Genomic DNA, 14,775 nt, shown 5'->3' with positions numbered 1-14,775 from the left:
GCAATCAAACTACCTCGCATTTTGCGTCTTTGAAAACTTAGCGTTTAAGACATGTATCGAAGGTGGGCTGTAATGGTGACAGTGATGAGACCGATGTTAAAAGCGGAGCCATTACAGCTCAACAAGGTGGGCTAGCCTATCACTTGAACATTTATTAACAACAAACTGATCAAACCTCATGAGAATCAGATGAAAGTTTTAGTTGAATGAGAGTTTAAAAATATTTGTATAACACATAGAGCAAGGTTTTTGTAACATTTTACAATAACAAAATATTATTTTGAAAGAATGAACTGGTCCAGCGACCCACGCGAACCTACAGCAAATCGTGGCGGGCTATCAACAATTGATGCGGTTTTTAAACGGCTATTTTCTCATGTTCTCTTCAACAAATCAAAACTTTATTGACACAGATTGAGCTACAGTGCATTATCTTTATAGTTGCACCTTTATTGTGTGAAAATTCAAGAGAAAAGGGAGTCAAAACTTACGTGTAGTTAAGCGTCGATTTACGTCGTTCATTGTCTGTCGGAACCGTCTGTCGCACTATCCGTAGCAATGTTTTTGTGCACAACTAACTACTGACGAATCATAAGCACTGTTTCAAGTTCCATCGGCAAATAGACAGGGGTGAATATGGACCAATAGCATAAAGCTTTACATAGCCATTTAGCTGGTGTTTCACCCCCTCTGTTGCATGTTGAACGAAGACTTTGCACTGCGGATTATTGGGAGTTAGCGTGTTTTGAGATTCGCTCGGCCCCAGCGGCCAGTCTATCCATGGAGGAAGAATTTCTTCCTCCATGGTCTATCCAGGACCGCTGGGATGGGCTAATCGCTTGAACAGGTTCTTGTTCAGGAAGTACGTCACGTATTTAGTGTATAGAAATATGTTGCGGTGTGTTAGTGTGATGCATGATGGGCCTGCGTATTATTAAACCAATGAGCGTTGCATGACGCGTTTGCCCATCCCAGCGCCTTTGGTTAAAGCAAGGCGCTGGGGACGAGCGAAGTTTTGAGATTGCGGCGAGCCACACAATGTTGGGTTTTGACAGCGTTCTCCACACAACTTCCGAGAAGATTGTGTTTCAATCAAACAAAATGACAGAGGTTATCATTGTTTAAACAAACTGAAATTTCCACAGACAAAAGTTAAATATCGTTTGTTAGTTTGCCATACGAAGGAAATGCAAGGTCAGGTTTTGAGTTGTAAGATAAAATGTCCCATTTCCCATCACAATTTGCAATTTTTTCTCAACAATTAGAGCGCCCTGGTGATTTAAACGTTAGCTTGACCGGAAGAATTCAAATAGTATTCTTGACTGACTTATTTAGTTTCAATAGAGGGCGCTCTTCAAATTTAGGTTCCAAGTCAGAACAAGATGGCGCGTCCCAGTAGACGTAGGGTAACGGAAATGAGTTGAGCTGAAAATACAGTGTTTGGGGCTAATAACCTCAGATATGTTATTGTTATTTGTTAGGTAAGTTTTATAGAGTTGATTTATGTCATATGTAGTTTAATGATAATGGTGGGTTTTGTGATTGAGTGATAATTACCACGGAAAAGACACGTTATTTTTTAGTTGCGATAACGTAACCCTCCTGCCGACGGCGTAGCCGGAGGGCTTATGAGTCAACTCGGTCCCAAGTCAACTCGGTCCCAGTCAACTCGGTCCCAAGTCAACTCGGTCCAAGTCAACTCGGTCCCAAGTCAACTCGGTCCCAAGTCAACTCGGTCCGTATGGTTGACGGGAAGTAATTGTATGTTTTCTTTGAATTGAAAAAAAATACTAATGTCTTTTCACTTTTGAAATATTACCGATTGTGTTGGCCCAAAAAAATGTATTCAAATGTCTCTTTGCTTTTATTTCAACCAGAGTATTGTTTTCTGTATCATAGCTCTCAACAATTAATTAATTGACAAACATTAATAATTGAATCCTCTTTGATTTCTTTTCAAGTAACTTACATTTAAAATTAATTAATCTAAAATCAGTACGAACTACATAATAATTATTAAACACTAAAGAAATTGGAAAGGAAATAATTTTATGTTTGGTTAAATTATAAAGAAAACTTCCAAGTTTACTTATAAGAATAACAAATAATATCAAAAAAATACTAATTAAATAAAAATCATAATAGACTAAAGCGCATTTTACAAGATACAAATAATAATCTTGGGTTAATTGCGGTCCCTCCTCCCCGCCCTCCCCTCCGAGTTGCCTTGGGACGAGTTGACTTGGGACCGAGTTGACTTGGGACCGAGTTGACTTGGGACCGAGTTGACTTGGGACCGAGTTGACTTGGGACCGAGTTGACTGGGACCGAGTTGGCTTGGGACCGAGTTGACCGGTACCCGCCGGAGGGTTACGAGTCACTTCAATCGAAAAACGGCGAAATATTTTAGTCAACAGATTTGCTCAATTTTTACCACTTTAAAAAATAATGACTCAAATTCTATGAACACGAACTTAATCCTCAATGTCTAATGAATAACATTCAAAAACACAATTGAGAAAATACTTTGAAAAAAAGGACAAAAACTTACCAGATTCCGGGAGCGAAACAGTCACAAATTTCCCAGGTTCTATTTTTGAACCTTTCGCTGGTTACCATGCGCTGACCCCAAGCGCTGAACCCAATCGCAGGTACCAGCCAATTGAATTGACGACCTGCCGACCGAGCCGCAGCCGAGTTTGACTAAACCATTCTGTAAAAGGGGTGTTACAAGGGGTGCTGCAGTGCGGCAGTGCTTTAAGTGAGTGAACAGCGGGCATAGTAAACGGACATCGCACACGCACTGCCGCGCTGCCTTATAACATATTATATTGAGGATTAAGGTCGCGTTCATAGAATTTATGTCATGATTTTCGAAAGGGGTAAAAATTGAGCAAATCTGTTGACTAGCTGTTGAAATTGTACGTGTTTGACCATTTCGCCGTTTTTCGCTTGAAGTGACTTGTAACCCTCCGGCTCCGCCGTCGGCAGGAGGGTTACGTTATCGCAACTAGTTATTTTTTGGCCCCATAAATCGGTCCAATCCACTCAGCCCCATAAATCGGTCCAATCCACTCCGTATCCTTGGCCCCAGCACCACTGATATCAAAACCTTTCGGAAAATCATCTGAAACTCTCTGCATCATGAAACTTACGGATCTAATACTTCAGAAGTTGCAGATAGCATTGGATGCGTTCACACAGGTATCACAGATTTTGAGTAAAAATCAAGTAAATTTTGCGTGTGAATTTTCTCAACTAACGCTCTTTTACCGCTCATGCCGATTGTCCCCCGACCGTGTGCAGATTTTTTTCCCAGGACAAACGTGTGGAATCATCTGCACACGTTCGTCCTGGGAAGAAAAGATACCCAATCCACGCTTCGTGTATATAAACATACGGACACGCGTCTGGGAACTATTCTTTGTAGTTCCCAGACGCGTGTCCGTATGTTTGTACACAAAGCACGGATTGGGGAACCATTCTTTGTAGTTCCCAGACGCGTGTCCATATGTTTGTACACGAAGCGCGGATTGAGTATCTTTTCTTCCCAGGACGAACGTGTGCAGATGATTCCACACGTTTGTCCTGGGAAAAAAATCTGCGCACGGTCGGGGGACAATCGGCATATCGGCATGAGCGGTAAAAGAGCGTCAGTTGAGAAAATTCACACGTAAAATTTACTTGATTTTTACTCAAAATCTGTGATACCTACATTATGTGAACGATTCCAAGTATAGTGCTATCTGCAACTTCTGAAGTATTAGATCCGTAAGTTTCATGATGCGGAGAGTTTCAGATGATTTTCCGAAAGGTTTTGATATCAGTGGTGCTGGGGCCAAGGATACGGAGTGGGTTGGACCGATTTATGGGGCTAGTTATTTTTCAGACTGCAAAAGCCAAATGCAAAGGTAGCACTGGCCTGGTAAATGGACTGGGCCCTAGCCCCACTTGTGTGGCCAAGGATAGCTGGATCCTTAGCCACACGTCCACCTCATTTCCTCATGCAGCTAAAGAATAACAAAATTCTGGCGCGCTATCTACGAGCCACCCGGCATTATAAACCGGCTGAATGTGTTCACATAACTCTTAGCTTGCTTTGTGTGTATTGAAAAGTGAAACAAATAAAATTGTAAAAAGAAATTTTTAACGATAACTTTGCTACCTTTCGCCGACTCTGATTTCATCGTTTCGTGCACGGCGCAGCCATTTTGGAATATGCGAATCAACATGACATCATCGGCCTGCCGAGCTGTGGGCCCGTGAGGGCGCGAATACAAATCAATGGCTGGGATAAATTTCCGTATGGCGCCACCACTTTTTCACTCATTTTTACAAAAAGGGATTTATATATCAATCAGGTAAATAAGTTACTATATTATTTTATTTGGAATGAAAAAGTGGTGGCGCCATACGGAAACTTTTCCCAACGGCTGTTTTATGTGAATTAAGCTTGTGTACTTTTTACGCGCACGTGCTACGTAGAATTTTTTGTATTCCTTAGCTGCATGAGGAAATGGGGTGGACGTGTGGCTAAGGATTCAGCTATCCTTGGCCACACAAGTGGGGCTAACTGGGCCCCTGTCTTTATCCGCAAGGATAAAGACATGTACCAGCTATTCAGATCCAGTGATTCCATTGGGTATAATGATACCATTGGATAAATGCAGTGACTGAAAGCTACCGTAGCTGGGTTGTTTTGATTGGTCTGAGGTCACCTCGGTTGGCCAATCAAAACACAGATATGGAAAGCTTACTTTTGGTCGTCCGCACGTGTGTGTCCACGTGTGTGGTGGTACGCTAACAGTACATGCATGGTGGATACGGTACTTGCTTTAATGTTGGTGTAGAATTTGTTCTGTGAAGGGTATAATAGTGAGGTCTGTTCTTGCAGTCAGCGTGCCTGTTGACTATACGCTGTATTGTATACACGGAAATCGATGAGCCCCAAACGTTTGAGATGACTTTAACTTTGAATAAGTTAACAATTATAAACAGGAAAACGATGAAAAATTATTATATATTAAGCTACATTCTTCATTAATAGATCCTAAAAATTTGAAGAAATTCCGTCGAGGTTTCAATACTATGAGGATGGGTTCTGTGAAGGGTATAATAGTGAGGTCTGTTCTTGCAGTCAGCGTGCCTGTTGACTATACGCTGTATTGGCGGTACTTGGAAATCGATGAGCCCCAAACTTTGAGATGACTTTAACTTTGAATAAGTCGGTAATTATAGTTAGTAAAAATATGAAAAAAATATTATTTATTAAGCTACATTCTTCACTAATAGATCCTAAAAATTTGCAGAAATTCCGTCGAGGTTTAAATACCATGAGGATGGGTTCTGTAAAGGGTATAATAGTGAGGTCTGTTCTTGCAGTCAGTGTGCCTGTTGACTACAGTTATACGCTGTATTGTGCACACAAAAATCGATGAGCCCCACACGTTTGAGATGAATTTAACTTTGAATAAGTTAACAATTATTAATAAGAAAAATATGAAAAAATATTATTTATTAAGCTACATTCTTCATAAATAGATCCTAAAAAATTGCAGAAATTCCGTCGATGTTTAATTACTATGAGGATGGGTTCTGTGAAGGGTATAATAGTGGGGTCTTTTCATGCAGTCAGCGTGCGTGTTCACTATACGCTGTATTGACGGTACTTGGAAATCGATGAGCCCCAAACGTTTGAGATGACTTTGACTTTGAATTTAAGTCGGTAATTTTAATTAGTAAAAATATGAAAAAATATTATTTATTAAGCTACATTCTTAATTAATAGATCCTAAAAATTTTCAAAAATTCCGTTGAGGTTTCAATACTATTAGGATGGGTTCTGTGAAGGATATAATAGTGGGGTCTTTTCATGCAGTCAGCGTGCGTGTTCACTATACGCTGTATTGTGTACACGGCCAATCGTGGGAAGTGTGAGGACTGTTGCTGCCAGTTTAGTGTAGCCTTATTACTTCGGATACTAATGGTGTGTACCAATGAACCCCAAACGTTTGAGAATAAGTTAACCTAGACGTGTAGGGTAACGGAAATGAGTTGAGCTGAAAATAGTGTTTGGGGTAATTAACCTCAGATATGTAATTGTTACTTGTTAGGTAAGTTTTATAGAGTTGATTTATGTCATGTAGTTTAATAATAATGATAGGTTTTTTGATTGAGTGATAATTACCACGGAAAAGACACGTTATTTTTCAGACTGCAAAAGGTAGCCCTGGTAAATGGTTAGCCCCACTTGTGTGGCCAAGGCTAGTTGAATCCTATTCGTCGCTTGTGATCACCATTCCACTTCCATCGACAGCCCTTATATCGAGGAGGATCCCCCTGCGTGCGAATAAAATAACACACCTGATCCCTTCAAAATGCACGCCCTGACATAACTTTCCAGCGTAATTGTAAAACAAAATAACATAGTAAAAACAGGGTTTTTTTTCTCAGTAATTCATACTGATGACCCTGTTATTGTTAACCAATTTTACTTGTAGGTCTGGAAATGCAAGTATTTTGATACCGCAATTATAAATGTGCAAAACATTGATCGCAACCGACCTGCAGGGTCAGCAAATTGGGGAAAAACTAGCCCCCATAAATTGGGTCCAATCCACTCTGTATCCTTGGCCCAGCACTTTGATATAAAATTCTACCTATTTTAAAGAAACCTAGACCTGCAATATGAACCTTATCAAGCTAACTGAAGTAGATAGCCCTACGCTTAGATTTGTTCAAAACACATTACACGTTTAAAGGTAAAAATCAAATGATTTTTGAGTGTGATCAAGTTTCTCAATGGTCTTGACAACATGCTCGTTTTCGGTGGAGCGCGCAAACGGACGTTTTCATTGTTAGTCAGGTTCCTTCAACTTCTTTACAATGCGAACACAAACTTGACTACAATTTTCTTTACTTTTTACCTGATTTGCGAAGCTTAAATTCCGTTCATACATGTATATTCATAGTGTCCCTCACTATGTTCTCAATGAGTTCACAGCTAACAAATATACCCATGAGTTCACAGCAAACAAATATTATATCCATTGTTACACTCAACATACATTCATGATGCTTGTTTTGCCTTTTTGTTGAGTTAAATTGAAAAACATCTTTAAAAAAAATCAAATTTTCTGCTCGGTACTCACTGTTGTTTTTCTGGCGCATCGCACATTTTTTAAACTTCTGTCATTGCGTCTGGCGAGCCTAATGCAGCAAAACTTTTGTCTGGCAGCTGATACTGGTATTAAGAATATTGTTATTGGTCATTTCAACTTGGTTTTAGTGGTTCCTCTGATGGTTAACCCGGGCCAGGCCAATGCAGCCAAATTATTACTGCGCAAGGTGGATGCAAAATTTTCTTGCTAACCCATAAGCACTGTCAATTGGCTTGAGTTGCTGTTAAGAATTTCTTGCAAAATAAGGGGGAAAACATCATCAACACTTCTATCAAAGTGCAGTTTTTTATTTGTAGTAATGGCTGTAAACCATTGGAGTATCAAGAGTACGATACCCATGCCAGATTAACATGAGTTGAGGTAGTTTAATTAGGACCCCTGCTAACTGACTGGTAATATCAAGCTAACAAAAAAGAACAATTTAAACCAGGCTGTTGAAAAACAGCGTGAGTATGTATGAATAATCTATTAAGTCCTTCCCATCAAATCAAGCAATAACATGATGAACATATGTATCATTCTCAGAGATTTATCTGCAATGGCCTTGTCCTCAAATTGTAGTTTTTGTGTGTTTTTTTGTGTGTGTTTTTTTGTTGGGGGGGGGGGGCTCATTTCTAAAGTACAATGTAGTTGCCATAAACTGTTTCAATTGCCAATATTCTGAGCTTCTCACAATTCTTCCAGGGTCCAATTTCATTAAGCAAGCACACAAACTCGCTAAGCACAGAATAGTATTGCTTAGCAGGAACGACCAGCCCAAATAACTTTAAGTTATAAAATAAAAAGTTAGAGGCATGGCCACACTAATAATAATAATTTGGGAGGCTGTTATCATCCTTTACTCGCAGCTAAGAGCTGAATTGCAAAGGACGCAGCTACAGTGTATTTGAGAAGCAGGCATGCAAGGGCGCCTTTGGCAGCCAGCGACATCGGCCCATTTCGACCTCGAAGCATAGCCAGAGATCAAAAGTGTTATATTTTTTTTCTGGGGGGGGGGGAGGAACTGGATAGTGAGAACCCTCATGGCACAGCAGAGAACCATGGCCCTGGTCGGGTAGTTAACCACAAGCCAACCATGCCAACCATGGCCATCATAAGAGGGTCCCCTGTCAATGACATCTTGCTCGGCTGATTCACTATTACTCTGAAAGAGGGGCTCAAACTTAACATCAATCTTGCATCTTCAACCTGCCTGACAAATTGATCCAAGGCTTGAGTTTTCGCACATTGCATTGATATAAATTCATGTTGTCTTCAATATTTTTTAATTCCGTAGAGCATGAACTAGAGCCAGGGCAGTTCTCCGTCAAAATGGTGGCATTAAGAATGGCAAGGCCAAGCAGGAAAGACCATAAAACCAAAGTCAGAAGAACTCTTTGAGTTAAGCTGGGGTAAGTTCAACATAATTCGTGCCATCAGGTGAACCAAAACTAGCCTGAATCACATGCATTGATTTAAAAGAACCACCAAAACATCTCAAAATCATTTCACCAGAAATCTCAAAAGTCCCACATTGTCCCTTTAAATTAGTTAAGTTTCTAAAAACGGCTTTTAAAACTACTTAAAGATGACTCTTTCTGTTGAGTGTGATGAGGACCCTGCCTGTCAAGAGTACTTTCCCGAGTCCTGTGAAAAATCGCAGGCACCTTACTCAGGTGAGATTTGAATCCAGGATCCTTGCAATTCTAGAGCAGTGTCTCACCAACTAGACTACTGAGATTACCGGTAGATAGTAAGACAGTTCGAATCATAAGTGTAAGGTCCCTCATCATAATTCTACATAGACTCGCATCTGTGGCAGCCTTCCTCAAATTGTAGTTCGGGGCTCATTCCTTTAGGTAGCTGCCATCACCTATTCTTAGCTTTTCACACTTCTACCAGAGCCCTCATTTATAAGGCCTGTGAAACACATGTTTGCTAAGCACAGAATACTATTGATAAGCAGAAACGAACTACCAGCAAAAATTACTGTAAAGGCAGTGGACACTGTTGGTAATTACTCAAAATAATTATTGGCATAAAACCTTACTTTGTAACGAGTAATGGGGGTCGGTTGATAGTATAAAACATTGTGAGAAACAGCTCCCTCTGAAGTGACCTAGTTTTGGAGAAAGGAGTAATTTTCCACGAATTTGATTTCGAGACCTCGAAATCAACCATCTAAACGCACACATCTTCGTGCGACAAGGGTGTTTTTTTCCTTTCATAGTTATCTTGCAACTCCGACGACCGATCGAGCTCAAATTTTCACAGGTTTGTTATTTATGCATATGTTGAGATACACCAAGTGAGAAGACTGGTCTTTGACAATTACCAATAGTGAACACTGTCTTTAAGTTTGTGTTGCTGTGGCTGGTGCTCGACTCAACTTTTGCTTGTAGAAAAACAAATTGCCAAGTAGTGTTTTCTGCTTAACAGCTTTATGAAATTGGGCCCTGTCCACTTTGTCCCAGATACATTGTGTTCTAGCCATTAATTGTGCACAATTTTCAGACACTGACAAAGATAAAAGTCTTTAAACCAAATTTTTACCAAAAACAAATCTTCATAAGATGCTCAATATATCTTAAAGTATACCCCATCTTTTCTGATGAAATGTCTTGAATAGTCTGTTCCAGTTCTGTATCATTTGAAACCAAACATTTTTTTACCCCAAACCAAAAAAATTTTTCGACCAAATACTCAACTTCACAAAATTCTCAATATATTCTCTTAAAACCCTAACCCCCTGACTGTTTTTGCAAAAAAATATACCTAATCCGCCAAAATCAATCAAATGAGAGACAGTAAATATGCAACTGTACTGAATCAACCATAATCAACCAAAGCATTCTTTACATAAGTACTGAATCCATCAGAACCAATCACTAACATCTTGGAGTATTTTGATGGACTTGGTCTATTAGGCATCCAACTTTAGTGTCACTACTGGTTGTTACATAGCTGAATCAATCACAACCAACCAACTGAACGAATTGTGATTGAACAAACTCTATGTACATTTACTTTTTTTTTTTTGGTGGCTCAGTCTCAATGAAATTATTCTGTTCGCACTGCCGTTACAGGAATATCATTGTTGCATCACTGCCTTTTTTTTAGGTGTTCGGCCACCAGCCGAACAACTATTGTTATTGTTCTGTTTTTGTTTTTGTTTTTTTTTTCTGCGTGTTCTTCTCCTCGAACGTTCTCGCGCGATTTTCGCAAAAACTAAAGCTTGTATGAACCTAAAACTTACCATATATATTGATCTTAATGAGTAGACGAAACAGCAACATTTTTGGAATGATGACGTCATTGATGACGTCATTACGTTCAAAAAAACGCTAAAAATTGGAGAGTTCATATCTTGAGAACTACAAATGCCACACACAAGATATTTGGTGCATATAAAAGGTCTTGTAAATAGCTACAAAAGTCGTGCACAACGTGACCTCATGTGACTTTTACTTCCGGTTGAAACCGGAAGTTCAAAATTTCAAAAGTTCATATCTCAAGAACTATATATCATATTCGCAAAATTTGAATATCAGTTTGAAGATCAGTTATCCTGCTCAAACTTTTGCACAAACATAATGCCAGTTGAATTTTGCCTTCTGGTCGTAAAAGCGCGCGTTTGTGTTGACCTCCATTCATTACGCGTAGAAACCAGATAGTATCGCCATTCATGTATGTGAATGCTACTATTGTATTGTGGGTGTGTGGGTGTGTGTGCGTGTAGTTCATGTAGGCCTACATTGTATCCATGCTCTACGACAAAACAGCACTGCGTGGCTGTGGGCATTACGGGTTGTGTATACACATGCAGACTCCGTTGAAGGCGCACGTAATTCAAATTCCACTACGCTGGGATTCGCCTCATCTTTCTTCGTGCGATTTTGAACAAAATGTTAAACTACTATGAACTTGAAACTTATCATAAACATGAACCTTCATGAGTAGATGAACCCGCAACTTTTTTGGAATGATGACGTCATTGATGACGTCATTACGTTAAATAAACGGTAAATAATTGAAAAATTCATATCTTGAGAACCACAAACGCTACGTACAAGATTCTTTCACTACATGAAACCTCTTGTAATGTTCTACAAATGTTGTACACAACGTGACCTCATTTGACCATTCACCCGAACACCCTGAGTTTGTACACAAACTCTCAATTTCTAGTTTTTTTTATGCTTTTGTGGGTTTTTTTTTGTTGGTTTTTTTCCCCGAAATGCACTGCCATTGCATGAATATCCACTGATATTTTTGGTTTTGTTCTTCTGACACAAAATGAGGGGGACAAAATGAGTACCAAAAAAATCTTGCTGTGTGGGGAGTCCTAAGATGTCTACTCTCGTCTACTCGGTGGTGCTGGTGGTGTGCCCTGCCTCTTCGCTGCTTACAAGAGAGTGGTAGTTGATGAAGCACTGTCCAGCACACAGGTAGACTCCACACGCTTGACAGCCTCGTCTTGTTGTCTTTGTTCTTCCGGACTTTGTTACTCCGTTGTGCAGTCTGCACCAGCGACACCAACGTGCATAGCGACCTGGCATCCTAGTTGATGTGTGTCCAAGGGCGTTCTTTGCTTTCACCCTCTTGGATCCATAAAACTGCACCTCAGCTCTGCCTTGGGCATACCCATCTATGAGCTGTGTTGCGACATCCATGATGAACTTGGAGTGGGTGGGGGCACTTTCATCTTCGTCGGAGCTTTCTGGACTGTTGGTTGCTACGGTGCTGTGGCGATTCCGGTAGCATATCCACGCGTTCACTCGAGCTATGTCGACGAGGAAATACAGGATTTTTCGCCACCACAGCTGGGACTTCCTCGAGCAGGAGTAGTAGGATCGTAGCTGGTCCCCACGATCAACCCCTCCCATGTAGCGGGTGTAATCAATTGCCTGTGGAGGTGCAGAGATGGTCTTTTTCTCGAGGCGTCCAGTGCCATCATCTGCGATCTTTCGCTGCACGGAGTGCTCCTCAGGGTCTCTCCACCCTTGATGAGCTGAAGAAAGAAGTAGCATCACTCTGCTGTCTTTCCAAGCAGCAACAGTCAGTTGACCATTCTGCCGTGTCAATGGTTAGCTCCCGATCCGGCACGTACTTCTTCAGGCACTGTTTGCGGACCTTGTCCCATACCGGCTGCACATGGAACAAGGGGTGCTTGAGCTTGGCGTTGTATCGGTGAGCCTTGTCTTGGATGAGGGAGGGGTCCTTGCTGGCATCGTTACACACAAGAAACTGGCTGATGGAGTCAAAACGGTTGCGGGTCATTGTGGACGAGATGAGGGAGTTACGATAACCGGGATGTGTTGACCAGTAATTTTTGTAATTGGCCACCTTGACCAGACCCATCACGAGGTGTATGCCGAACCAGGCTCTTAGCTCTGCGAGTGACGTTAGCCGAACTTGTTTCTCCGCAAGTTTTACATTGGTCCACTTGACGATGGTGAGAAGGAGACTGATGGGAAAGAACTTGAGGAATTACTTCAAAGCCGAAGAGCGTCGGTTGAATGAAGGTCCCAGTGTACACTTCGGCTTGAAGCTTCTAACTCTGATGTTGTGTAGAGTTCTCGTCCATCCTTCACTGTCCGGGGTGAAGTCAGGCTGGTAGCATGATGGAGGGTCGGGGTCGTTGTCAGAGTCCACCTCTGTTGTCTTCTTGCGTTTTACCTTCCTTCTAGGGGGGGCTTTTCTAGCCGGCATGGGTGGCTCAGGCACATCACTGATGGAAGATGGCTCATCTACATCGTCATCGTCACACCCTGAAGAAGACATCGCCGCAGCTTCGTCCAAAAATTCTTCCTCACTCTCTGTGTCGGTCATAGCAAGCGCCCTGTAATGCTTACCCATCCTGACCCCTGCATCGGTCGCACTTCTGCAGATGGTCTGTCGTAAATTTCTCTGCTCCTCAATTCTCCTTTTCTTCTGTAAGCCCGAACTTTGCTGCCGGGGGCGTTTTTTTCCATGGCCCAGTGAGCTAGGATCGACTCCCTTACTCCCTTTCGCACTACTGCTCTGCTTGTCTTTCTTCTTCGCTTTTCGGCAGCCTTCTTCTTCCTTTCCTCTCTCACGATCTCTAGCAGCTCTCTTCCCCATTGTAGCTTCTTGGAACACTAAGCTCTCTTCACAAGTCAAGCTCTCCTGTAACATTCTTGTTTCTCTTGAAGTCATAATGACACAAGCACGCACATTGAAGTGTGGTGGGTTCACATTTTCACCCTTATTTATAGCTGGGCATGATGTTGAAATTTCTACAGAAATATTACCATGACACTTACATGTACCTATTGTAAAAAACTACTCATTCATGTTTCTTCAATAAAAAAAGTTATGTAATACAGCATTATGAATATTGATTTATGGAGTTTTTTTATACCACCTGTAAATATGAATGGAACTGGCGACCCTTGAACATTCTTGGGTCACCAGTCCCATTCATATTCATGAGGTGGTATAGACAAACTAAATAAACAATAGAACACAATGCAAGTGTATGTACATGCAGTGCCCAGGTCATTGTATTCAGCTAATATGCATTGTTTATTTACAGACCCCTAATTAAATGTCAGGAATGTGTGTACTGTAGTAGGAATACAACTATGTCAAAATCAACCAGTGGGTTGACACTCCAATGGAGCTATCTAAAGGACCAAGTCAAACAAAATCAACCAGTGGTTTGAAATAGCTAAAAGACCAACTCTGCCAAAATCAACCAGGATGATGTGTCCTAATATACCAAATCCATCAAAATCAACCAAATGGTACAACATTGTGGTGTGCCAAATCTTACAAAATCAACCATGTTCTACCGATTGATTTTGATGGATTTGGTGCCGATAGGGTTTTAAACTTTGGTTAATTGACCCATTCCACACAGATAAAACTGCTTCAGTAGTCCGTTCTGTATCCATAAAATCCCTGAAAAACTTTTGATCCCAAATCTGAATTTTTTTCCAATTTACAATTAATAATTCTCAAACTTTTTGTCATATACCCAGTCTGCACAAATAAAATGTCTCAGTATTCTGTTCTGTTTCATTTAAAAACTTCATCCCCGCGCCACTGATTGGTGACAGAGTTTCACTGGGTTCTGCTCAAAAGTTCTTCGGTCTTCATGCCTTATGACTTTCCCTAATCTCATCAGCAAGTCAACTTTTAAAGCCATTATACACTTTCGGTAAACAGTATTGTCCAAGTCCTACACTTCGTGTATCACAACTTACATATAAAATAACAAACCTGTGAAAATTTAGGCTCAATCGGTCATCGGAGTCGGGAGAAAATAATGGGAAAACCCATTCTTGTTTCTGCACGTTTCGCCGTGTCATGACATGTGTTTATATAAATCCGTAATCCGCTCTATCGAGAATTTATTTTGTTTTAATGTTTTCTCAAAAAGTAAAGCATTTCATGAAAAAATATTTCAAGAGAAGTCTTTCACCATTACCTTCTGTAGACCCTGTAAGTTATTTGTAAATCTGTGAACTTTTTTTCTTTCTTTTCTGTATCGAAAGTGTATAACGGCTTTAAGAGAGAAGCAGTCTCTCCGTTTCATTGCAAACATTTTCAGCGTATGTGTTAACGGAAGGTCCCTCATCATAGTTCT

The 14,775-nt window shown here is 40.7% G+C and overlaps 1 protein-coding gene and 1 pseudogene across 24 annotated transcripts in view; one reads left to right on the top strand and one right to left on the bottom strand.

The window, feature by feature from the left end:
• Nucleotides 1-14,775, top strand: part of LOC139938390 (uncharacterized) — a 205,872-nt gene that overhangs the window by 179,495 nt on the left and 11,602 nt on the right. The window contains exons 1-2 of one of the 24 annotated variants that reach the window (XM_071933871.1): nt 1,374-1,481; nt 8,458-8,572. The exons of 22 other annotated variants lie outside the window; for them this stretch is intronic. The gene's annotated coding sequence lies outside the window, so the exon portion shown is untranslated. Of the gene's footprint in view, nt 1-1,373; nt 1,482-8,457; nt 8,573-14,775 lie in introns of those variants that run through there. One more of the 24 variants, XM_071933881.1, reaches the window with a different exon arrangement.
• On the bottom strand, nt 11,519-13,340 carry LOC139938202 (uncharacterized; annotated as a pseudogene).

Source organism: Asterias amurensis, chromosome 6, assembly GCF_032118995.1.
Source record: "Asterias amurensis chromosome 6, ASM3211899v1".
NCBI lineage: Eukaryota > Metazoa > Echinodermata > Asteroidea > Forcipulatida > Asteriidae > Asterias > Asterias amurensis.
Note: the sequence above shows the minus strand (reverse complement) of the source record. Positions and strands in the feature narration are given on the sequence as shown.